We start from the raw sequence: 16,203 nt of genomic DNA, 5'->3' as shown, positions 1-16,203 counted from the left end.
CTTTCAACTTTTTCCCTGACTCAGCCCAATCAGACTTCAGTGGTCCATGTAATCTGGACCGAACTAATCAACCACCTACGCTGCCAATCAGCCCGGAGTCAGATCACTCGACCCCCCCGAGTCTATTTTAAAGCGATAAAAAGGACTTAATGGCGTCTGTGGTACGGGGATCTTTACCCAGTTTCCATTGGGCCTCGTTAATTATTGTATTAATCCAAAAGTCTTCGATACAGCGTGATGTTCATTTAGTAAATGTTGGTACATTTACACTCGAACAGACCATAAAGCAGGTGATGCTTTAGGGCGGGGCTACACGCTGATTGACAGGTCTCTAGTAGACCATAAAGCAGGAGATGCTTTAGGGCGGGGCTACACGCTGATTGACAGGTCTCTAGTAGACCATAAAGCAGGGGATGCTTTAGGGCGGGGCTACATGCTGATCGACAGGTCTCTAATAGACCATAAAGCAGGTGATGCTTTAGGGCGGGGCTACACGCTGATTGACAGGTCTCTAGTAGACCATAAAGCAGGAGATGCTTTAGGGCGGGGCTACATGCTGATCGACAGGTCTCTAATAGACCATAAAGCAGGTGATGCTTTAGGGCGGGGCTACACGCTGATTGACAGGTCTAATAGACCATAAAGCAGGTGATGCTTTAGGGCGGGGCTACATGCTGATTGACAGGTCTAATAGACCATAAAGCAGGGGATGCTTAAGGGCGGGGCTACACGCTGATTGACAGCCTCTACTCCTCCGCAGTCCTAATATGGAAAAACAAGATGGCGACAGGCAGTTTGCTGGATGAGGCTTTGAAATCTGACCACAAAACCAATTGGTGACGTCACAATGACCACGCCCACCTTTCACATGGGCTGTGTGGTCGTTTACTGAAGCATATACAAAACAAGTAAAGTTGGAATACTGCATTTGTGACATTTCCACATTCATGTACATTCATGAACAAATTTATTCTACTCTTCCCTTTATCTTCTACACGCTGACATTTATGGTCGATCATCTCGTCTCCTGAGCTCAATCAAAGTCGACGCCACAGCACAGTGTCCTCACACACACACACACATTTGTACGACCAGGCGTCGCCACACTTATTCCAGAACACATTTAATGAAATAAGGTCCCATGGTGGATCAATGGAAGGGGCGGGGCTTTGGGATGCGCAAGTGCACTTAGGGTGCGGCCAGGGCACTGTGACATCACTGCGGAGGGGCGTGGCCAAAGTCGGGAGCTTTGCCCGGAAGAGATCAGCGAAATGGAACGCTCCCCGGCTCGGTGTTGAGTTACTCTGGTAACCTCCGGCGTGGAGAAAAAGCCCCCGGGCTGGAAATCCAATAAAAGGAAGCGAGACGACGCCCACATTCTTAGAATTCCCGTCCCCGCGGGATCTGGACGCCAGCATCAAATGACGACTACGAGAAGTAGCCGAGTGTTTGGACGGCTAGAAGGAACCCCGGTGGACAGACAACACGCGGGAGGACGGACAAGGGGACGAGACTTGAGGTTCAACATGTTGTGAAACCTGCATGTAACACACACGCGCACACGCATGCACACGCACAGCCTTGTGAATCCCTTCTGCTGGCGGCTCCTTGTCTAAACTCAGAAGGCCTCTACCGACTCACCTCATTGGACGAGCAGTTAATGATGAAACGCCGTGAAACGCGGCCGGGTGTTTGATGTCGTTCCATAACCAGCGGTGTTGGCGGAACGCTGAGCGGCTGCGTTCACATGCCGATGGGCGACCGGCTGCAAAAAAGCCAAGAAGGCGAAGTCGGGGCTTCAAACCAAATCAGCCAACAGGAAGTGACTGAAGAGGACGCGGGGACGTCTCTGGTAGAGGCCTGTCAATCAGGCTGTAGCCCCGCCCTAAACCAACAAGCTACGTCGGCTTCTTTGATTTTAATGCCAGAGAGTTGATGGCGAGCCGCGCTGCAGCCCCCCCCCCCCTCATTGAGGTCTGGCATGACTCTATATAATAAGCGTGTATGGCTTTGGGCAGATGGAGGAGAAGAACGAGTTCTGGAGCAGAAAAAAACACAAACCGTACTGTGAGAAAATCCTGCAGGAGAGATTTTTGCAGTCAAACCGATAAACTGAGAACCTACAGGCCTGAAAATCATCGATCCTCAATCAAGACTCAAAACCAACCAACGCTTTTCACACCAAAGTTCAGCAACATTTCTACTCAACATGTTCACAGTCTTTTCAAAATAAAGCTCCACCTCACAGGGAACAGGTGATGATTAGGAAATAGTCTGCTGCTCAGACGCTTTAGTCAGTCTTCACCTCCTTGTATGCAAGAGTTCAGCTCACAGAAGGAAACACCATTAAACTTGTAGAATTGAAAACTAATTAACGACGCCGGTAGTTTATTTCCTCCTTTGAGCCCAAAATGTTTTATTTTCATCGTCCGTTTCTTCTTCGCTCTTGTTTGTCTCTCTGAAAATCCCTCCTTCACAGCCTCAATGTTACAGCTCGTCTCCGTGGTTAATCCACCGTGACACACACACACACACACACACACACACACACACACACAGCTGTGTAAATATCACACCAACATCCCACACAAACATCAATAGCACAAACACAATGTTAACGTGATATAACATGCAGCTTAAACCTCCCAGAGAGACGACTTTAAACGGCCAACCTTAACACACACACACACACACACCTACACACTTACAACCACACACACACTGTGGGAGCGTGCAGACAGGAATGTGTTGAGACACAATTACAACGTCGAGTCTGAGCAGCATCCGATTAAGAATTCACTGCAGGCCTTTGAAGAGCAGCAGCTCATCGCGCACACACGCACACACACACACACACACACACACCCCCATTGTGACGTCCTGTCACTTTATATTTTTACCTTTGATATTTAGCTTTCTGGTTACACGGACTACAACGAGCATTTACATCCAAGTAAACTACATTTTGGGATTAAAAACATCTGAAGGCTTCACCTCAGAACACGAGAAACTCTGGTAAACGATTTATCGATCATCTGACATTTTTTACTCCATAATAAAATCAATTAGTAGCAGCCGCAGTGTAAATGACATTTAATAAGAAAAAGGTTTACGGCGCGACATCGACTAGCAGGCGGCCTGTAGTGATTAATGGAGCCGGATGAGGAGGGAGGACGATGACGGCGTTAAGAGAACTTGATGCTCCCTCACAACCTTCATCAGCCTCGACGTCTCATGTTCACATGATGGTATGATGGGGGGGGGCAAATGTAATTACCCGACTCAAGAACTTTCCACAAGCTGCTATTGATTTCCTGTGATACTGTGAATGTCTTCCATTTTAAGCCTTGTAATGTTTAGTTTAACTGCCAAACTCATTTATCTCACATCAAATTTAAGAGGAAAGACATTTACGCTTTAAAACTGAAGAACAATGTGCAGGTATGTTCCTTGCCGGTTATCACAGTACAGAGATGCCGGTTATCGCAGTACGGAGATGCCGGTTATCGCAGTACGGAGATGCCGGTTATCGCAGTACGGAGATGCTAGGTTATCACAGTACGGAGATGCCGGTTATCACAGTACGGAGATGCCGGTTATCGCAGTACGGAGATGCCGGTTATCACAGTACGGAGATGCCGGTTATCACAGTACGGAGATGCCGGTTATCGCAGTAAGGAGATGCTGGTTATCACAGTACGGAGATGCCGGTTATCGCAGTAAGGAGATGCTGGTTATCACAGTACGGAGATGCCGGTTATCGCAGTAAGGAGATGCTGGTTATCACAGTACGGAGATGGACATCGTCAGGTGATCCGAAGCCAAGAGACACATTAACTTAAAAAAAAAAAAAAAAAAAGTGCTTTTTATGTGCAGACGACTCATTTCCTTTTTACTGAAACTATAAAATCTTGGTTAAGTACACATCGGAGAGCCAAGCAGAACTAATAAGCAGTTACAGGTTTGGTTCTGAACCACACACACACACAGCCTATTTCCATAATGAGGTTCAGGAGGTCCCATCCCGCCTCAGTCTCTCTGTTGGTGGGCTTTGGTTGGAGCTCATTAGACTGCCTGAAGCTCCACCAGCTGTGCGATCGATCGCTCGGGTTTGTGCGATCTGCCTCCAGAGCTTGGTTTTTAAAACCACGTCTCAACATCTGATACCAGATATCAATCTGGATCCATCAGGAGCACCGAGAGCGACGTTAACAAGTGAGGACCCGATGAGTGGACACGCTGGTGCTGAAGGACCTCCTGGGTTTAAATATGGACCTCTAAGGTGATGAGACACTCCTGCCCCGGGGGAGAGTGTTTGCTGACTAAGCTCCATGGCAGAGATCTCACCTCCAGCAGCCACCAATCAGAGAGGTCGTACAGCATCATCAGGAAACCACCGAGCTGCAGGCGGCATCTCATCCCATCATCCCTCCTTTAGTCAGCTTCACGACTGCGTGAGCAGGCTTTCCATCTCTTCTCGTACCCGCCGGCCCTCATTCTCCAACCCAGACAGTTTTTTATCTTCCGATCTGTTGAAGACTTTTCCTTCTGTCAGCAGCCTCTGTGTTCAGTCTTCCTCGTTCCGCATGCTGAAGACTAAAACCTCCTTTCTGACTGCAGCTCATCGTTCACTTGGTGAGTAAAGAGACCAGATGTTAAAGACAACGTCAACCTGAACCTGCTTCTACCTGCACGCACGTTCCTCAAACCCACCTGAGCTCTGATCTCCAACGGGAAACCGGGGAGTGACAAAAAGGCAGGAAACAGAACGTCCTGCTGACTCGCTGAGTTGGAGAGCAAAGTCACATCTACACCAACTTGCATCTAGAGACACTGATGACAACTGTCAATTAACCCCACCCTAAAGCGTCCCCTGCTTTATGGTCTATGAGAGACCAGTCAATCACAGTAAGCCCCGCCCTAAAGCGTCCCCTGCTTTGTGGTCTATGAGAGACCAGTGAATCAGAGTAAGCCACGCCCCCAAAAGCGTTTCCTGCTTTATGGTCTATGAGAGACCTGTGAATCACAGTAAGCCCCGCCCCAAAGCATCCCCTGCTTTATGGTCTATTAGAGACCTGTCAATCACAGTAAGCCACGCCCCCAAAAGCGTCCCCTGCTTTATGGTCTATGAGACACCTGTCAATCACAGTAAGCCCCGCCCTAAAGCGTCCCCTGCTTTATGGTCTATGAGACACACCTGTCAATCACAGTAAGGCCCGCCCTAAAGCGTCCCCTGCTTTATGGTCGGTCTGACTCTTCACTTTGGAGGTGACGAGAATATTATGGAGTTCCTTAAACACAAACCCAGGACCGTTGACCCCACGTGACCCCTGTTTACAGCCATCATCTCAAAGCAAGAAATAAAAACAGGCCTTTGTTGTCTGATGCTGGAGGCTGATGGGAAACTCGCCTCCATCCTAGAGGTTAGTGGCAATTTGCCTAAACAGCTCAAGGATGACTGGGAATCAAGCTCAGGTGGAGGAAGTGTGAATTTTACTGCAGAGGAAAATTACACAGGCTTTTAGAATATCGCTTGGCACAATTGTTAAGAGCAATTTGACGGAACAAATGGAAATATTATTCATGATGGGTTTGAAAGTGTCAAATTGAATTCGATTCAGATCCGCTGCTCGATAGAGGGAACTAAAAAACGACTTTATCAGACACAGCTGCATGAGACGCTTCCTCCCGCGCCCAGTTTAACTCATTCAGCGAGCACCGAGGAAACGCCAACCACCGCGCCAGCCGGTCACATGGAGACACTCGCATGGATTGTGCAGAGCGTCAAGACATCACCTCTACGCGTTCGTAGGGAGCTTCCGTGTGCAGCGGTACCACCAGCCCGTGTTTAAGACGTCTAGACGTGTTTTGGTTCCTTTAACCTGCTGATCATGGAATGAAGCGCTGAGCAGGAACACGTCCTCCATCACACCGAGTTAAAGCCCTAAGTACAGCCGTCGGCACCTTAAAGAGGATACTTGCTCATAATAAGAGGATGCATCAACGCCAGCTGTGTGTGCAGTTGCATTATGGGAAATGTTTGATGTTTTAAACGGTCGGCGTGTGGACGCAGAGGGAAGGTTCGTTTCAGCAGCGTCAACGGGCGGAAAGAGTCAGAAAACAACTTCAATCGTGGCGTTATCTTCAAGTTGGAACAATGGGTGTCGGATCCCGCTCGGTCGACTTTCCCTTCCTCGCCACGCTAATTAACGTCAGCGCCTTATCGGCCTGTGGCACGCGGACGAGAGACACCCACCGCTACTACTGATAGCGTCTCTGCAGATAAAAGTCTGTGTGTGTGTGTTTCAATACATCTCCAATACATACAGAATGCTGAGGGTCCAATTTCCTGACGAGATGGCAAAGCTGTGTGTGCGTCTGTGTGTGTGCGTCTGTGTGTGTGCGTCTGTGTGCGCGAGCCAGAGTCTGCACATCCAGCGTCACCCGAGGACAGATGAGCAGCGCTAGAAGAGAAACGTGGGACGGAGAGCAGCGAGAGGAAGGACGAGACAATGAGGACGTGCGGCCTTTATGCCTGCAAATCACTGGACACACACACACACACACACACACACACACACACACACACACAGATCCTGTCTGCTGCGTACAAACACAACTGTTCACGCCGAGCCGCTTCCCCCACGCCACCATGAGCACAAACGCCTTGCAACAGAGACTCTTTGGTTTCGGCGCGAGGAAGACGGCGCGAGGAAGAGGCGCGTCGGCGAGCGCGTACCGGCTCCGCCTCCAGGCCCGCCGAACTGACGACGAATCAGCCCCCTGAACCCCGTCGCTCAGCTTCTCCTCGTGTGTCGGTTTCACTTTGGCCGTCCGAGGTTCCTCTCAGCCGCTCCGAGAGCTTCGGCGTGAGACCCGAGCCGCCACTCAAGCGTCGGATGGGAACGCGCGAGCCGGCGAGTGGAGCGACGGCTCAGATACCAGCTCGCTGCATTTATCTTCTCATGAAGCTGAACAGTCGATATTTGAGCCGAGACGGAATTTAACCAGTTTAATGCCTTCAAAAATCACTCAAATGTCTCACACACACACACACACACACACACACACACACACACACACACACACACACACACACACACACACACACACACACACACACACACACACACACACACACACACACACACACACACACACACACACGTTTCATCTCAGAGTCCGGGAACATCCGGCGGGCCTTGAACTCAGCGGCGTTTACTTATTAATTTCACGCGGGACCTTTGGACCGAATGTCAACGAGCTTCCAGCCGCCTCGTTTCATGCTAACGGAAGGAACGATGTTCATCGACGTTCTTTAAGAACACGGGATCCACTTGATGACTAATTGGGTCGCCGTCAAAGGAACGTAGGCGCTTGTTAACCTTCAGGCCCATTGCCTTCATATACGAAGGATTGTGACATCATGTGTGTCATTAAAGAGTGTGTGTACCGTTTACGACGTAAAAGACCCTTCCAGCGATGACGGAGTCGTTCCCATCGAGGTCAAACCACTTCCTGTTCCCGTCCCGTTAAAGAAAGGCGTGTTGCTTCTGTTTGCCACGGATTCCCCCGTTAACTGACAACATTAAGCTTATTGGAGTGCGAGATGCGTGAAGATCTTTCATCAGCGCCGACCGGCGTAATTACCCATCATGCAACTAGAGAACACGACTGATCGGGGGTGTTGGTTTTCAATTAATCCAACAAACGTTCCGCTTCTTTTAGGTTCAGGAGGAGAGTAATTGTTTCAAAAAGCTGGAAAAAAAGAAAAGAAAAACGAGCCGTTTAAAAAAATGTCGGAGGTGAAAAGAACCCGATAAAGAGGAAGGAGAGAGGAGTCAAGAAAGTAAATAACATGAGCATAAGGGTGGAGGAAAGGAGGAGGGAGGGGACGCGGGCAGAAAGAGGCGGGTTTGTGTTTGTTCTCTTGGCAGCGACTGGTTTTCCGTTACTGGCTGAATAAAGTGAGACCACGTGACCCTCGGCACTGGAGGAGGAATTCACTTCAGCACGCCACATACGTGTGGAGAGAGACGGAGGCAGAAGGGCGGAGGAGACGGTGTCAGGCAAACACTCCTCCAGGAAATACCCGCCGATCTGAGCGGTCCCAAGAACCCACAACAGGAAATAACAGCTGGCCCCAGATCAGCTGCTGCTGATACACAACAGCGTGCCAGGGATGCTTTCCTGTGCGCTCAAACCTCCCGTTACCGTGGAAACGCAACAGACTTAACAACGCCGCGCTCCATCTGCCAGACGTCCCGCGTGCACGTCGGACTCGTCACGCACACCAATTAGATGTCAGACGCGTGTGAAAAGGTTGCACACGGACACACGCTAACGTGCTGACGTAGAGCCCAACAGATGACAGTCACATGTGCTGAGGAGCTCACTCACGTAGGCCGAGTCAACAATGTGCTGTACACTGTGTGTGTGTGTGTGTGTGTGTGTGTGTGTGTGTGTGTGTGTGTGTGTGTGTGTGTGTGAAGCAAACACACACCTTCTCATACCAGCAGCACCACAGCTTGTTAAAGTAATGTCAGTACGGTACAATCATCATCATCATCATCAGAATCACTGGCTGCAAGTCCACTTCCTGTAGTTATTTCACAATAAAATCCCTCAGTGTGTGTGTGGGGGGGGGGGGGGTTAATGCAAAACATCTGCAGGAGATGGGATAAAAGCGAAAAGCTAAAAAGGCGAACAAAGCTCCAGTATAAAAGGAAATCAAAAACATCTGTAATAACAGCTGGTCTCTGGAGGTAAAGGGTCATTTTTCTCCATTTAAACTAAAAGGCGGATGTTCAGAAAAGAAAAAAAAAAAACTTGTGTGGATGTTTTTTTTGAAAAGGAACAACAAGAAAACCCCAAAAGTGGGAGAGAAGAGAAAAGCAAGAAAGAGGCCCAGAGGGAGGAAAGAGAGAGAGGGAGGAATGTGGGAGCCAAATCATAAGAGGTCAAGCAGGCACCGGGCCAACAGACAGGAAGTGGAGCGCACACACTCACACACACACACTGTTCTGAGGGGCTCATGTGACCCTCGATGTGACTCACACACCAAACACAAGCCAGTAATCAGGCTCTGAGGACGTCTCACTGGACCCAAAACGTCCTCGTGCAGAAACCTTATGAAGAGATGGTTCAAGTTAATAAAGAAAGTCAAATATTTACGTCCAAAAGGGTCAAAATGCAGACGAGGAGGCGAAATATTCGCTTCGATATTCCATTGTTTAAATCCGGCATCTTCTCCTCTTCTCCGTGGCTCTGACAGCAAAGTTGGGTTTTATTGTGTTATTTCCTTCTTCCAGCCGGTGAACCCTTCATGCACCGCTGCAAGCTGCCTTGCCCGAGGGCGACCTGCCCTTCCTCCGGGCCCCCGGGGCTGTGATTGGTTCCTAAGATGCCGAAGGTTTCAACGCCCGCAGACGAGTAACGAAAACATTTCACGGAGTTGCAGAGTTCTCACCCAGCAGGTTTTATGGCCGAGGTCGCACACACGCACACGCACACGCACACACACACACACGCACATGCACGCACGTTGTGTCAACAGCTACTGTGTTTAACTAGTTAACTCTCATATCCAGTGGAAAGTACTGCCACAGATTAGTGTGTGTGTGTGTGTGTGTGTGTGTGTGTGTCCCCTCTCCGGCAGCCAAACGGGAAGCACTTGACAACATTACAGAGACCTTCAGCAGCGAAGCCTCGACCTCAGCTCACCTCCTGCTCCTCGCACGCCGTTGACCTCCATTTGAACCAAGTTACATCTCAAGAGAACAAAACCATTAATTTATATATATATATTATATATACACATAATTAATCTCTGAAGATCAGCTGAAACACAGAAACAGTCTCCTGCTCTGTGAAACTGAAATTCTAGACATTATAATTATTACAGATGAGGAACATAATCCTATTTAAATGTAAACCTCACAGGTTACACACATGAAATCTGAGTTTCTGCAAATAGAGACAAGAAGTAGCAGTAATCTATTTGAAGGCTGGACGTTAACGGAAAGCGATCACGTGATCCCAAAACACCCACGTGCCTGTAAATTAACCTTGAGAGAACGTTCTCTCTCTGCACGTTCCTTCACACGTGAAATGAACGCGTTGATTGCTGCTTTAATCAGCCGGTTGATTACAGACACCAAGTGTTGATTGTGCGACGAGGAAAAACGAGGAAAAACGAGACGCACTTCTACTCGACAGAAGGAAAGAACTCCCGTGGAGTGTTTGTGTCCATTTAATGCTAACAAAGGAAACACGATTCAAAGAGGGAGGAATGAGAGAGACGGGTGGGAGGGGGGAGGCGGGCCGAGACCCCCGTCCCTTAAAAAGTCTCCGTTTGTTCTTAACAACATTTTTCCGCATTTAGGGGGATTTGTTCTCATTTCAAATAAACTTGTTGGGTTTGTTTTATTCCGTTTGGTGACGTTCTGAGGCAGATTGGAATAGAATGATCCGATCCATTGAAATGTCCCACAATGCAACTCAAACACACAGTTCATTAAACACTTCTTTCCCCCTGAACGCACACTTTGTGCGTTCCGTCTGAAGAGACGAGCGGGACACACAGCGGTCCTCGCAACGCACCCTGAGGACTCCAGGAGCAACATGTGACCCGCGAGTAAAACTGAGACCCAAAGACAGAACAGCAGCAGCGGAAGTGGAGGACGGATGAGTCACAGGATTACGAGGAAAAGGTGGAGGCGACAACGGCGAATTCAACAGGAACGAAACCGCAGCAGTGGAATTTCAAAATAGGGGACGGACAGATTTCAGGGGAATCGCGAGGACGTGCAGCTCAAGAGGGGAAGAGAAAGTAAAGAGTGGATGTCAGGCGGCTTCATCCCCTTATCGCTGTTCACGGACACACACACACACACACACACACAGCAAACACAACCTTCGGACCCACACAGGAGACAAACGCCCTCACATGTGAATCAACAAAGAACTGACCTGAAACTTCAAATTAAAACCACAGAATCAACGTGTATAGTTATTAAATCATATCAAACGATAACGGAAGCCTTCGGGGGGGGGGGGGGGGTCACCTGTTAGGTCACCTAACGTGACTTTTAATACCTTTAAAATCTTGCTGGTGGTGCGTTTCGGGTGCTAAAGTGCATATCGGACAACAGAGCTCTCTCCTGCGGCTGCAGCGCGCTGTAAGTCAATGGTTCTTTGGCCCAGACAGGCGGCGTGGTCCTTTCCGCGCGGCGCACCTCTCGCTCCCACGAGGGACGGACCCCCGGCCGGCCCACGCGCTGACGGAGGCGACCGCACCAGCTGATTAAAGGCATTGTGAACCTAATCATCGGGCCATTGTGCGTCTCTCACCCGCGTCCCTTTCTCTCTTTTTGTCTCCACGTCTCTTTTCATGTTTTCTGTTCTCCGTTACGAGGCGCCGTCCTTGTAACGACGCCGCTCGTCTCTGACTGACGTGACCCTGAATTAACGGAGAGAGGCGAGACGCACAACGTCCCCCCTCCACCCGGAGTCATTAGAAAAGCCTCAGTTGCTTAATTAGGACAACGTGTTGTTCTTTTTTTTTATTTACTAAGTTAATTTAACTCAAACTATTTACTGAGATTTGGACTCTACTTGTTCCAGACTGAGGGAACTTAGATGAAATCAGCTGAAACCCACAGCAGGAGATGAGGGACTGCGTCATCGTCTCAGAGACTCGTTATCCAACTCCCATCATGCATTGCTCATGTGGGAGATGTAAAGTGAGATTTGAGGGCCGAGGGTCAGATGAAGCTCAAGACATTCACTCGTCCAGCGACGATGCATTCAGGCACAAAGAAAAAGAGAGAGAGAGCTCCCCTTCAGACCCCCCCCCCCCCTCCTCCCCCGTCTCACATCCAGAGTCTGTCTCACCCGCCAATCACCACCCAGAACTTTAAAAGTCGTGCAGCCTTGCAGAGCAGCGTCGTCATGGAAACCAAACAGGCCGTCTCACTGAAATAGAAATTGCTGCTTACGCCGACTTCACCACGAACAAGAACTTCAGACTAAATGCAACTTAAAATAGAGCAGCAGAGAGTGAGAGGAACACTAACGAGGGAAACGCACACACACACAAAGAAGTTTTCCACTTGACTTTTACACCTACAGACGGGTAGCTTCATCACGCGGACCGGAGACAAACGAGTGAGAGAAGACTCGGCTCCCGTTTCCTCCCGTTTCCTCCCGTCCTCCAGAGGACGGCTCTGCATCAACGTCCCTCTAAACCGGCCTACAAGTTAAACGTTAAAGCATCAAATCATCTCGTTATCGTTTCCTTATGCGGAAAAAAATGTCTTTGCGACTCCGCCCACGTTGACCTTTGACCTCCAGCGACGTCTCGCTGTGTTCAACCACTGGAATGGAGGAGAGCGCTAAGGAGCGATACACAGCACATCTGCTTCACGGAGGACACGTTGTGGCAGATTAGCAGACCCAAAATATACAGACGTGATCTGAATAAGGAACCGAGTTAACGGTTTTATATTAAGCGTTCTACACGTTTATCCGCAATACACGCGAATCTGTAATCTAATGTTAAACAGCCTGAATGAATTGATTTATTTGAAGGTTAAATGTTATAAATATAATATCAATGGTAACATAAATATAAAAGTGAACAATAATAATCTTTTATTATTCATATGAAAGTTAATATTGATAATTATATTCATATACAAATAATTTTAATTAAATCATTTCAGAATTAAACAAAGGAAAATGAAGTACGATGAAATAAGTAAATCATCTATTGAGTGTGTATTTATTAAACACACACTCTCAGACGTTTCACCACCACCGTCCATTACTTTCTGCTATTTGCCTCCTCAGTTCGCTGCCTGCAGGCTTTACTTTGCAGCCTCGGGGAGAGCAACAACAACAACAACAACACAACAACAACACGACCCCCCCTGGTGCGCGAGTCCGGCCGCCTGCATTCCGGTCCAACAGGTCTCCTGCTTGAACAGCAAACATTCTTGTGTTTATCTTTTCTCATGCGTTGACTCCCTTTAACGGGATGAACGTCCTTTCATCCAATCAGGACTTGAAGGGGCAACTTCCTTGGTATTAAACGTGTTTGTGTACTATTCGCTTATCACGGAGCCGTTTCGCTCGGGAGGATCAAGCGAACGGCAACGAGTGACCCGGTGAGCAGAGCCGTTGCCGTCTTTATGCTAAGCTAGGGTAAAGTCCACTCCAACAGACAACAGATAAGGGGCGATAGAGACGCGTCCGGCTGCACTGTGCAGAAATACTTTAAGCTGCCGACTGGATGGCGAACGTCTCACCGACGTATGATCACGTGTGCTGATCGCGCTGCCTTGGATCCCTTGAGCAGAACGCAAAGACCGGCGGCGTCGTCCCCATGAAAAAGAGCTTTGTGCTTTTATACACAATCGTTTTCAGCCACTTTTGATGGATTTCTTCCTCGGGTTCTCGTTCCATCGTGAATGTTTACCTGAATGGATGCGACCCCCCAGATCCGGACGAAGGGGCAGTAAATTCACACTCGGCGGCCTTCTGAGCGTGAGGTCACAGGCCTTTAGTGCGTGGAGGCCACGGCCGTTCGTTCGCCGACACCACGGCAGTTACCTCCCCATCACATACGGCGACGCGTGGAGGAAGATGGCCGCCGTGCTTACAGGAGACATGAGACGCTAACGAGGTCAATGCGCTTTAAAGACCTTTGGAACCAGATATTTCTTGGTCAATGAAACATCTGCAGCACGTGCAGCACATTAGTGAGCACGCAGGTTTTGAAAAGATTACGGATTCGACGTGGAGAATCAGTGGAGGTTAAGGGTCTTTGCACAGGTGTTTTAAATGGCAGCGTGTGACGTAAGCACCGGAAGGAAGTGGTGAGGAATGCGTCGCTGGAGCCGCTCGGCGGGATCAGCTCCAGATGTTGCGCATCGGTCCTCCCTCACGCCAGACTCCGTCCAAAAATCCGGTCATTTAAAATGAGCTCCGCTGTCAACGAAGACTGGACCTCCGGGACCATTTTAAACTCGTGTGAAGAAAAAAAAAACACATTCAAACGCCATTTTTTTTTTTTTAAGTTATGTCACTGAGCGTGGAGAAGCCCCGCCCCCTCGCTAATAACGACGTCTCGCTCGTTACGTCGATCGCGTCTTAATCGACGACACGAGTGTCTTCTCCGAACGGCGCGCACGCGACGACGCTTTTCACCGTGAAAACAGCCGCTCGGGTCACGTGGTGGTTTTCCCCCGTTGGCCATCAAGCGGTTAATTATTAAAGCCGAAGTTCTGTGAGCGGAGTTCGGTGTGACGTTTGCGGGAATATGGGACGAAGGTAAAGCGAAATCAAAGTGATGCTGTCCCGGGCGGGGGGGGGCACAGAAAACACTTCTTACCTCCGGGTGCGCCGATGCTTTCCCTCTTGCCGAGTTTTTCTGTCTGTATTTCCCCCAAAATGTACAAAAAGTTGGGAAATAAAAAGTGTGTCAACGGTCCTTCACGAAAAAGCAAATAGTTCCCGAACGTAACATCCCGGCGTGAACGCGCCGCTCCGGCAGCCCCAAGTTTTCACTCCGGCAAATATCCCCCCCTCCTCCAAAAAAAGAAAGAACTAGTAGGCGAGCTTCTTCCTGCGTGCTTCCCCACGCCCAGAAAAACCCGCTTCGCTACCTGTCCGCCTCAGGTGTGACAGATCACACGCGCACGCGCCCGGCAGTTTGTAGGCGACGCGGGAGCGCGCTTTCTGCGGACAGGAGAGTATCGGGATGAGGCGGTTTCCCCTGTTCCTCCTCCCGGCACCAAATCCCCAAATGCCGGTAGGTTCACACCAGGAGTCAAGCTGCCGGGAGGCGCGCGCGCGAACACCGGAAGTTTGATCCGGGTGCACTTCAGAGTAAAAGGGTGAATGAGACAGGGAGGTAGATGAGACACGATGAACCCTCGATGCTTTGTGTGTTTGGGGCATGAACTGAAAACTCATGCTTCGGATAAAACATCAGCGCAATGCGTTTTAATTCAACTGCATATAATGTTATGTGAAACGAGCATACAAAGCTGGAATTTTAAAATAAGCATTATCAGAAGGAAGGAACAAATGAGTCTGGAAGTGATCTAAAGTAAAAAGGTGATCTGAGTGTTTGCAGCCTGAAGCTCTGTGAGTCTCCGGGTGAATGTGGAGACAGAGTGTGGAGACAGAATGTGGAGACAAACCCTGGAAGAGAGCTTCAGACGAACCGTGCTCTTCTCTACATCTGTACAGTTGTTTTGAGCGACAAAAAAACCCACAGGTCCAACTTGCACAAATGATGGGACGTTCAGTTTTTTCATTCATCCATATTATTATGTTTTTAAACCAAAAGCTAAAAATAATCCCACACACACCAATTGTAAATGTATCTTTGTATATATTCACTCTAAACAATTATAGAGTGAATACACTTTTATACGTTAAGATATTAACCAAATTATTTAGTAAATTATTGTTTATTATGTAAATATCTAGATAATACTGTGATAGAAGACCAATTTGAGCAGTGAAGACGTACTGACTGGAACATCAATAACTTTATTTAAACACACAAAGCAACGCAACATAGAAAAAGATAAAAACTGCTGATAAAGTTTTTAGACTGAAGAAGGATTGATGCAAACGTTGCATGTTTTTTTTATATAGAATGGTACGTTAACGGGACCAAAGGTTTCTTTAGGCTTTCTTTAACTAACACTGCAGGCTGTCCCAAAAGGGATTTTATTTTGAAAAACCGCATCAGGAAGCCCCCCTCCATGCTTTTTCTTCCTTGATGGAAGCAGTTAAACACGGGTTTAATCCAAAGGCCATTAAAGAGACTAACTACCCCTTTCAAAGCAAAGGGGCAACACAATCAAATGCTTTTCACATTTTCAATAAAAACAGTAATCAACAACCGAAGACTGCATCTAAATACCAAACACGCTGAAAACAACTTTCCTCTGACAGATGTTGTTTGTGCTTGAACTTAATCAATCCTTCAGTTCTAAACAGATTATGGAACGCTTCATCTGCATCCACAATAATCTGTTTAGACTCCTCGGGGAAACCTGAATTGGATTTGTTGTGATTTGTCTTCAATCTGTACATTTTCCTCCTGCTTCTATTGTCCCGCACATTTGATCCTCAGAGGTCCGTGAGAGCGGCGGTGCCGTCCAGCCGGGTCGCACCCCGCTG

At 48.5% G+C, this 16,203-nt stretch overlaps 1 protein-coding gene across 7 annotated transcripts in view; it reads right to left on the bottom strand.

The window, feature by feature from the left end:
- The window catches only part of LOC120816874 (plexin-B2), a 62,087-nt gene extending 47,270 nt beyond the window's left edge, over positions 1 to 14,817 (bottom strand). For 2 of the 7 annotated variants that reach the window (XM_078100728.1, XM_078100735.1), the window contains exon 1: positions 14,396 to 14,814. The gene's annotated coding sequence lies outside the window, so the exon portion shown is untranslated. Of the gene's footprint in view, positions 1 to 7,453; positions 7,582 to 9,174; positions 9,435 to 13,480; positions 14,262 to 14,395 lie in introns of those variants that run through there. The other 5 variants (XM_078100733.1, XM_078100732.1, XM_078100734.1 and 2 more) reach the window with 5 other exon arrangements.
- Between the last annotated feature and the right edge of the window lie 1,386 nt (positions 14,818 to 16,203).

Source organism: Gasterosteus aculeatus, chromosome 4 (assembly GCF_964276395.1).
Source record: "Gasterosteus aculeatus chromosome 4, fGasAcu3.hap1.1, whole genome shotgun sequence".
In the NCBI taxonomy this organism is placed as follows: Eukaryota; Metazoa; Chordata; class Actinopteri; order Perciformes; family Gasterosteidae; genus Gasterosteus; species Gasterosteus aculeatus.
Note: the sequence above shows the minus strand (reverse complement) of the source record. Positions and strands in the feature narration are given on the sequence as shown.